The sequence below is a fragment of the Bos javanicus genome, chromosome 24 (assembly GCF_032452875.1).
Source record: "Bos javanicus breed banteng chromosome 24, ARS-OSU_banteng_1.0, whole genome shotgun sequence".
NCBI lineage: Eukaryota > Metazoa > Chordata > Mammalia > Artiodactyla > Bovidae > Bos > Bos javanicus.
This window is the reverse complement of record NC_083891.1, coordinates 34,405,015-34,414,160: the sequence shown is the minus strand read 5'-3', so window position 1 is coordinate 34,414,160 and position 9,146 is coordinate 34,405,015. Positions and strand designations below refer to the sequence as shown.

General features: G+C 42.6%; 1 pseudogene; it reads right to left on the bottom strand.

Annotated features, from left to right (window-relative positions):
• Positions 1–2,966: 2,966 nt before the first annotated feature.
• On the bottom strand, positions 2,967–3,342 carry LOC133237385 (small nuclear ribonucleoprotein E-like; annotated as a pseudogene).
• Between the last annotated feature and the right edge of the window lie 5,804 nt (positions 3,343–9,146).

The following is a 9,146-nucleotide window of genomic DNA, read 5'->3' as shown; positions in this document are numbered from 1 at the left end:
GGTCCTGCCAGTCACCGCTGAGCTGTGGGAGAGGTGTCGGGCAGCGGCATGATGCCGGGGGGCGAGAGTCGGGGGCAGCTTTTAAACTTCTCAGCCTTGCAGCTGCCAGCTAAAGGTAATAACACTGCCAGTGGGGATAAGGAGGAAGCTCGTTGGCTTTGGTTTCTGCAGATCTTGCTCAATCTCTGCGAAGGGCAATGATTGCTTATGTCCTTTATAAGACTTTCGAGTCCTTTCTGTCATGTATCTTTATCCAACAGGGCTTAGAACTCAGTATTTCCTCCGGAGGTGCAGAGGAGACAGATCTTGGGTTACTTTGCCACGCACATCTTTTACACCTCACAGGACAATGGAACTCTGCCATCTGTGGTTCATTTCCCCCCGCAGCGATTTAGAAGACATGTGAGAGGCAGCTGTGCTTCCTGAGCGGGAAGCATCGATGAGGAGGTTATTGGGCAATACTTCGCACTGGAGAGAGCAGAAAAGTTGTGGCTGTGTTAGTTTCCTATGGCTTGTTGTTGTTTTTGTTTAGTTGCTCAGTCATATAGGCCTCTTTGTGACCCCATGGACTGTAGCCTGCCAGGCTCCTCTGTCCATTGGATTTCCCAGACAAGAATACTGGAGCAGTTTGCCGTTCCTTTCTCCAGGGGATCTTCCTGACCCTGGCTGGAACCCTCATCTCCTGCATTAGCAGGCAGATTCTTTACTGCCGAGCCACCAGGGAAGCCCTTTCTATGGCTGTTGAAGCACAAACTCAATGGCCTAGAATGATACAAATGTATTATCTTATTATCCCAGAAATTAGAAATCTTCAACTCAGTGGGTCAGTAGAGTATTCCCCCTCGAAGCTCTAGGGGAGGATCTATTTCCTTGCCGCTTCCATTTCTAGAAGGTGCCTGCCTTCCTTGACCCAGGGCCCACGTCCTTCATCTTCAAGGCCAGCACTGTGGCATCTTCCAGGCTCTCTCTTTGACCTTTGCTCCCATTATCATATCGACTTTTTTCTCTGTTTTCAAGTTGAATTATAGTTGATTTACAATATGGTGTTAGTTTCAGGTGTATAGCAAAGTGATTCAACTATATATATATATATATTTTCAGATTCTTTTCCATTATAGGTTATTGTAAGACATTGAATATAGTTCCCTGTGCTATACAGTAAGTCCTTGTTGTTTATTTTATATATAGTAGTGTGTACCTGTTAACCCCATAGTCCTAATTTATTCCTCTCTTTCCCTTTCCCTTTGTAACCATAAATTTATTATGTCTGTTTCTGATTTTTCAATAGGATCATGTATATTATTTTTTAGATTCTACATATAAGTGATAGTATATAATATTTGTCTTTCTCTGTATGACTTGCTTCACTCAGTATGATAACCTCTAGGTCCATCCATGTTGTTGCAAATGGCATTATTTCATTCTTTTTAATGGCTGAGTAATATTCCATTGTATATATGTACCACATCTTCTTTATCCATTCATCTGTTGATGGAGACTTGGGTTGCTTCTACATCTTGGTTATTGTATATAGTGCTACAATGAATATTGGGGTGCATGTATCTTTTTGAATTAGAGTTTTCATCTTTTCTGGATCTATGCCCAGGAGTGGGATTGCTGGATCATAGGGTAGTTCTATTTTTAGCTTTTAAAGTAACCTCCATACTGTTCTTTAGTGGCTGTACCAATTTACATTCTGACCAACAGTTTGGGAGGGTTGTTTTTTCTCTATACCCTTCCTAACATTATTATTTGTAGACTTTTTGATGATGGCTATTCTGACTAGTGTGAAGTGGTACCTCACTGTAGTTTTGATTTGCATATCTCTGCAGCCATGAAATTAAAAGATGCTTACTCCTTGGAAGGAAAGTTATGACCAACCTAGATAGCATGTTCAAAAGCAGAGACATTACTTTGCCAACAAAGGTTCGTCTAGTCAAGGCTATGGTTTTTCCTGTGGTCATGTATGGATGTGAGAGTTGGACTGTGAAGAAGGCTGAGCACCGAAGAATTGATGCTTTTGAACTGTGGTGTTGGAGAAGACTCTTGAGAGTCCCTTGGACTGCAAGGAGATCCAACCAGTCCATTCTGAAGGAGATCAGCCCTGGGATTTCTTTGGAAGGACTGATGCTAAAGCTGAAACTCCAGTACTTTGGCCACTTCATGTGAAGAGTTGACTCATTGGAAAAGACTCTGATGCTGGGAGGGATTGGGGGCAAGAGAAGAAGGGGACGACAGAGGATGAGATGGCTGGATGGCATCACTGACTCGATGGACGTGAGTCTGAGTGAATTCCGGGAGTTGGTGATGGACAGGGAGGCCTGGCGTGCTGCGATTCATGGGGTTGCAAAGAGTCGGACACGACTGAGCGACTGATCTGAATAATTAGTGATGTTGAGCATCTTTTCATGTGCCTGTTAGCCATCTGTATATCTTTTTTGGAGAAATTTCTGTTTAGGTCTTCTGTCCATTTTTTGATTTTTTTTTTTTTTTTTGATATTGAGTTGTGTGAGCTATTTGTATATTTTGGAAATTAAGCCCTTGTCATTTGCATCATTTGCAAATATTTCCTACCAGGCCTTAGGTTGTCTTTTCATTTTGTTTGTGGTTTCTTTTGCTGTGCAAAAGCTTGTAAGTTTGATTAGGGCCCATATGTTTATTTTTGCTTTTATTTCATTTGCTTTGGGAGACTGATCTAATAAAATATTGCTACAATTTATGTTAGAGAATGTTTTGTCTATGGTCTCTTCTAGGAGTTTTATGATGTCATGTCTTATATTTTGGGGCTTCCCTGATGGCTCAGATGGTAAAGAATCTGCCTGCAATGTGAGAGACCCAGGTTCAATCCCTGGGTTGGGAAGATCCCCTGGAAAAGGGAATGGCTACCCACTCCAGTATTCTTCTTTTTTTTTTAATAAAAACAGTCCCACAGCATTTATTGTCATCTGGTAATAACATAAGAGCAGAACAATATGAATACATGTTTTAGAACTACATCTCTAACAAAGGACACCTAAAAAAACCAACGGTACTGCCAAACAATTTCTCACTACATCTGTCACTTCTAGTTGGAGACACTTTAGAGCAGAGTAATGTTATCTCCTTTTAACATGATCCGAGCCAGTTGTTTTCTTGACTTTGTTTTAGAATGAATCTCTTCTGCATCATCTAATACGAGGTTCATATACTCATCAAAACCAATGATACAGCCCTCTATCTGCATATTCACTTGCTCATAAAGCCACACCTGAATCTGTGATCTATTTTGCAAGTATCTGAAGATGAGATTGATGGGTGTACCATCACCTTCTGCACCTTCTGGCCCTGCCCCCGGTACGCCATGCTGGCCCACTCCAGCATTCTTGCCCAGAGAATCCCATGGACAAGGAGAGGAGCCTGGCAGCCTATAGTCCATGGGTAGTCTTTAAAAAAAAAATCCATCTGCCAATTGATCTGTTCAGACTATTTTCATTTAATGTAATTATTTCTATGCTTGGATTTTGATAATAACTGCTTTAAAGTCTTTGTCAGGTAATTCTATCGTTAGTGTCATCTCAGCATTCGAGTTGAGATTTTCCTAGTTTTTCATATGACAAGTAGTTCTGTGTCATATTCTGGACATTTTGAATATTATGAATCTCTGGATCTTACCATACTCACAGAAAAAAAAGTCAATCTAATCGCACTAGGACCACAGCCTTTTCTAACTCAATGAAACTAAGCCATGCCCTTGGGGCAACCCAAGATGGGTGGGTCATGGTGAAGAGATCTGACAGAATGTGGTCCACTGGAGAAGGGAATGGCAAACCGCTTCAGTATTCTTGCCTTGAGAGCCCCATGAACAGTATGAAAAGGCAAAATGATAGGATACTGAAAGAGAAACTCCCCAGGTCAGTAGGTGCCCAATATGCTACTGGAGATCAGTGGAGAAATAACTCCAGAAAGAATGAAGGGACGGAGCCAAAGCAAAAAGAATACCCAGCTGTGGATGTGACTGGTGATAGAAGCAAGGTCCGATGCTATAAAGAGCAATATTGCATAGGAACCTGGAATGTCAGGTCCATGAGTCAAGGCAAATTGGAAGTGGTCAAACAAGAGATGGCAAGAGTGGATGTTGACATTCTAGGAATCAGTGAACTGAAATGGACCGGAATGAGTGAATTTAACTCAGATGACCATTATATCTACTACTGTGGGCAGGAATCCCTCAGAAGAAATGGAGTGGCCATCATGGTCAATAAAAGAGTCCGAAATGCAGTACTTGGATGCAATCTCAAAAACGACAGAATAATCTCTGTTCGTTTCCAAGACAAACCATTCAATATCACAGTAATCCAAGTCTATGCCCCAACCAGTAACGCTAAAGAAACTGAAGTTGAACGGTTCTATGAAGACCTACAAGACCTTTTAGAACTAAACCCAAAAAAGATGTCCTTTTCATTACAGGGGACTGGAATGCAAAAGTAGGAAGTCAAGAAACACCTGGAGTAACAGGCAAATTTGGCCTTGGAATACGGAATGAAGCAGGGCAAAGACTGATAAGAGTTTTGCCAAGAAAATGCACTGGTCATAACAAACACCCTCTTCCAACAACACAAGAGAAGACTCTATACATGGACATCACCAGATGGTCAACACTGAAATCAGATTGATTATATTCTTTGCAGCCGAAGATGGAGAAGCTCTATACAGTCAGCAAAAACAAGACCAGGAGCTGACTGTGGCTCAGACCATGAACTCCTTATTGCCAAATTCAGACTTAAATGGAAGAAAGTAGGGAAAACCACTAGACCATTCAGGTGTGACCTGAATCAAATCCCTTATGATTATACAGTGGAAGTGAGAAATAGATTTAAGGGCCTAGATCTGATAGATAGAGTGCCTGATGAACTATGGAATGAGGTTCGTGACATTGTACAAGAGACAGGGATCAAGACTATTCGCATAGAAAAGAAATGCAAAAAAGCAAAATGGCTGTCTGGGGAGGCCTTACAAATAGCTGTGAAAAGAAGAGAAGTGAAAAGCAAAGGAGAAAAGGAAAGACATAAACATCTGAATGCAGAGTTCCAAAGAATAGCAAGAAGAGATAAGAAAGCCTTCTTCAGCGATCAATGCAAAGAAATAGAGGAAAACAACAGAATGGGAAAGACTAGGGATCTCTTCAAGAAAATCAGAGATACCAAAGGAACATTTCATGCAAAGATGAGCTCGATAAAGGACAGAAATGGTATGGACCTAACAGAAGCAGAAGATATTAAGAAGAGATGGCAAGAATACACAGAAGAACTGTACAAAAAAGATCTTCATAACCCAGATAATCACGATGGTGTGATCACTGATCTAGAGCCAGACATCCTGGAATGTGAAGTCAAGTGGGCCTTAGAAAGCATCACTACGAACAAAGCTAGTGGAGGTGATGGAATTCCAGTTGAGCTGTTCCAAATCCTGAAAGATGATGCTGTGAAAGTGCTGCACTCAATATGCCAGCAAATTTGGAAAACTCAGCAGTGGCCACAGGACTGGGAAAAGGTCAGTTTTCATTCCAATCTCAAAGAAAGGCAATGCCAAAGAATGCTCAAACTACCACACCATTGCACTCATCTCACATGCTAGTAAAGTAATGCTTAAAATTCTCCAAGCCAGGGGCTCAAGCTGGTTTTAGAAAAGGCAGAGGAACCAGAGATCAAATTGCCACCATCCGCTGGATCATGGAAAAAGCAAGAGAGTTCCAGAAAAACATCTATTTCTGCTTTATTGAGTATGCCAAAGCCTTTGACTGTGTGGATCACAATCAACTGTGGAAAATTCTGAAAGAGATGGGAATACCAGACCACCTGATCTGCCTCTTGAGAAATTTGTATGCAGGTCAGGAAGCAACAGTTAGAACTGGACATGGAACAACAGACTGGTTCCAAATAGGAAAAGGAGTTCGTCAAGGCTGTATATTGTCACCCTGTTTATTTAACTTATATGCAGAGTACATCATGAGAAACGCTGGACTGAAAGAAACACAAGCTGGAATCAAGATTGCCAGGAGAAATATCAATAACCTCAGATATGCAGATGACACCACCCTTATGGCAGAAAGTGAAGAGGAACTAAAAAGCCTCTTGATGAAAGTGAAAGTGGAGAGTGAAAAAACTGGCTTAAAGCTCAACATTCAGAAAACGAAGATCATGGCATCCGGTCCCACCACTTCATGGCAAATAGATGGGGAAACAAATCACTGCAGATGGTGACTGCAGCCATGAAATTAAAAGACACTTACTCCTTGGAAGGAAAGTTATGACCAACCTAGACAGCATGTTTAAAAGCAGAGACATTACTTTGCCAACAAAGGTTCGTCTAGTCAAGGCTATGGTTTTTCCTGTGGTCATGTATGGATGTGAAGTTGGACTGTGAAGAAGGCTGAGCACCGAAGAATTGATGCTTTTGAACTGTGGTGTTGGAGAAGACTCTTGAGAGTCCCTTGGACTGCAAGGAGATCCAACCAGTCCATTCTGAAGGAGATCAGCCCTGGATTTCTTTGGAAGGACTGATGCTGAAGCTGAAACTCCAGTACTTTGGCCACCTCATGCAAAGAGTTGACTCATTGGAAAAGACTCTGATGCTGGGAGGGATTGGGGGCAAGAGAAGAAGGGGAGGACAGAGGATGAGATGGCTGGATGGCATCACTGACTCGATGGACGTGAGTCTCAGTGAGCTCCGGGAGTTGGTGATGGACAGGGAGGCCTGGCGTGCTGTGATTCATGGGGTCGCAAAGAGTCGGACACGACTGAGCGACTGATCTGATCTGATCTGGATCTTACGTAAACCCTACAGAAAATGTTGATTATTTTGCTTTAATAAGTAACTGACCCAGTTGGGTTCAGGTCACAAGTGCCAACCAGCCTTCTGCAGGTTGTGGTTTCAATGTCAGTTCCACTTTCCGTCTTTGCAACGCTCTTCCAAGCCGTCTTGCGTGTGTGCCCCCTGGTGGTCAGGGTGGGATGTGAGTAATGGTCCATCTCCCCGTGTATTTCCATCTCAAATATTTGGGGTCAAGTTCAGACATGTGCCGTTTAAGAGTGAGCCCAAGAATTCATAAGCCATTTTATCAGGTCACTTCCCCAGACTCCTTCCTCTCTTCCATGTCCTCAGTACCTTCTGGTTCCTGGGCTTCCCTTCTCAGTTATCCAACCAGAAGGAAACCAGAAAAGAGAAAGGAAAATTCTCTCTCTTTGAAAATTCTCTTTCCTGTTCCTTGAGCCAGAACAAGAGGCTTTCTCCAGGAGCCCATATCCAGTTTCAGGCTACCTTCTGTCCAGACTGGGCAACATTGAAGCTGACAATCTGGTAAAGTCACCCTTGGTTTAGAGGTACTTTGATCTCTGTTCTTCCTTCTGGATCCATCTGCTACTATTTACAGAGTCACATTGCTGCTCCATGAATTCTGCTCAGGTTATGGCTGCGTTCAGGGGAAGAGAGAGGTGGAGTATGATTTCCATCTTCCCTGAAATCTGGAGCTGAGTTTTGAATCACATAGTTTATTTGGTTAGTACCCTATTAAGGGACACTTGAGCTATTTTTCTTGCCTTTTAAATTGTGGTATTTCTGAGAATTCTGTCTTCTCTTATTTCCTCATAACAGTGGTTCTCAACTTGGCTTCAAACTAGAATCACCTCGTGAGATTAAATAAATGTCTAGGCTATGCGTGTGTGCTAAGTTGTTGCAGTCGTGTCTGACTCTATGCGACCCCATGGACTGTAGCCTGCCAGGCTCCTCTGTGCATAGAATTCTCCAGGCAAGAATACTGGAGTGGGTTGCCCTGCCTTCCTCCAGGGGATCTTCCTGACCCAAGGATCTTATGTCTCCTGCGTTGACAGGTTCTTTACCACTAGCATCACTTGGAAAGCCCTTAGGCCTTATCCCAGGCAAATTGAACAGAATTCTCCCTGGGAGTAGGACCCAGGCATCAGTATTTGTGTTTTTTTCTTTTATATTTTACACTCTCTATCCCATTCCCCAATCTTCCAAACCTGCTTTTCCTACAAATGCCTTGTTTCATTTAGTGTTGTCACCATCCAACAGATTCTCAAGTAAGACATTTCAGAGTTCGCCTGAACTCAGCTCCCACATCCTGCACATCCAGGCTACTCTCCATCCTAACAACGCTGACTCAGAAATGTTTTCAAACGTGGCTCCATCTTCATTGTCTTAAGTCCATCTTCCATCTAGATTACTGCATAGCCTTGTCGGTTTCCCTCTCATCTCTCTCTCTCTCTCTCTCTTCTAGGCAATAGCTCTTCTTGAGACCAGGGGATCTTCCTAAAAGAAGAATCTTATCATGTTAGTCCCCTTGCAAAACTTCTGTGGCACCTCCTTGCCCACGGTAGTCTAGACTCTTGAGCAAGGGACACGAGGCCTGCCATACTGGCCTTGGACTTCTTCTAACTCTTCTCCCACCACCTGTGCCCCTCTGCTCCCCACATTCTAGGGTCACACAGGCAATTCCTGAAATACTCCAGGCCCTATCGTTTCTTCTTCTTGTTGCTCCGACTGGAAGCTCATCCCCTACCTTGATACCTCACTAGTGCTTCCACACTGATGTCGTTGCTGGATCCCATGTGTTTCCCCAACTTTGACTGGAGTATACAGAAGTGTATAATAGTGGCCAGAACTGTGTAAAACTCCACTGAAACTGTCCGCTTGCATGACTGTCATCCCGCTAGACTGGGAGCACCTTGAGAGTGAGAACTTATTAATATTTGTCTTTCCAGGGGAGAACACAGTCCCTGACTCAGAGCAGACCCTCAGTGGACAGTCAAACAAATAAATGAATTTGTAGCAGATGGTGGCTGAGGAGCAGCTTTGTGAGTTTAGAAACTTGAGAGAAAGAGGAAGAAATGTATGTATTAAAAAAATGCAAGAATGTTTACAAAATGGAATGAGATCACCAAAGTTTCTTAGCTAAAAGAGAATAGTCATTCCTGATTTAGGTGAAGATGTTGATACTCTTTTGAAAAGCATCTTGGATATTTTCTCACCTGAAGGAAATGAAGATACCAAGAAAATAGAATGAGTTTGTAAACCATATATAAACTAAAACTCTAAGGAGCTGAGGAAATGTCTCTGATTTCAGAAGCAGTAGAATCTTGCCATATTTG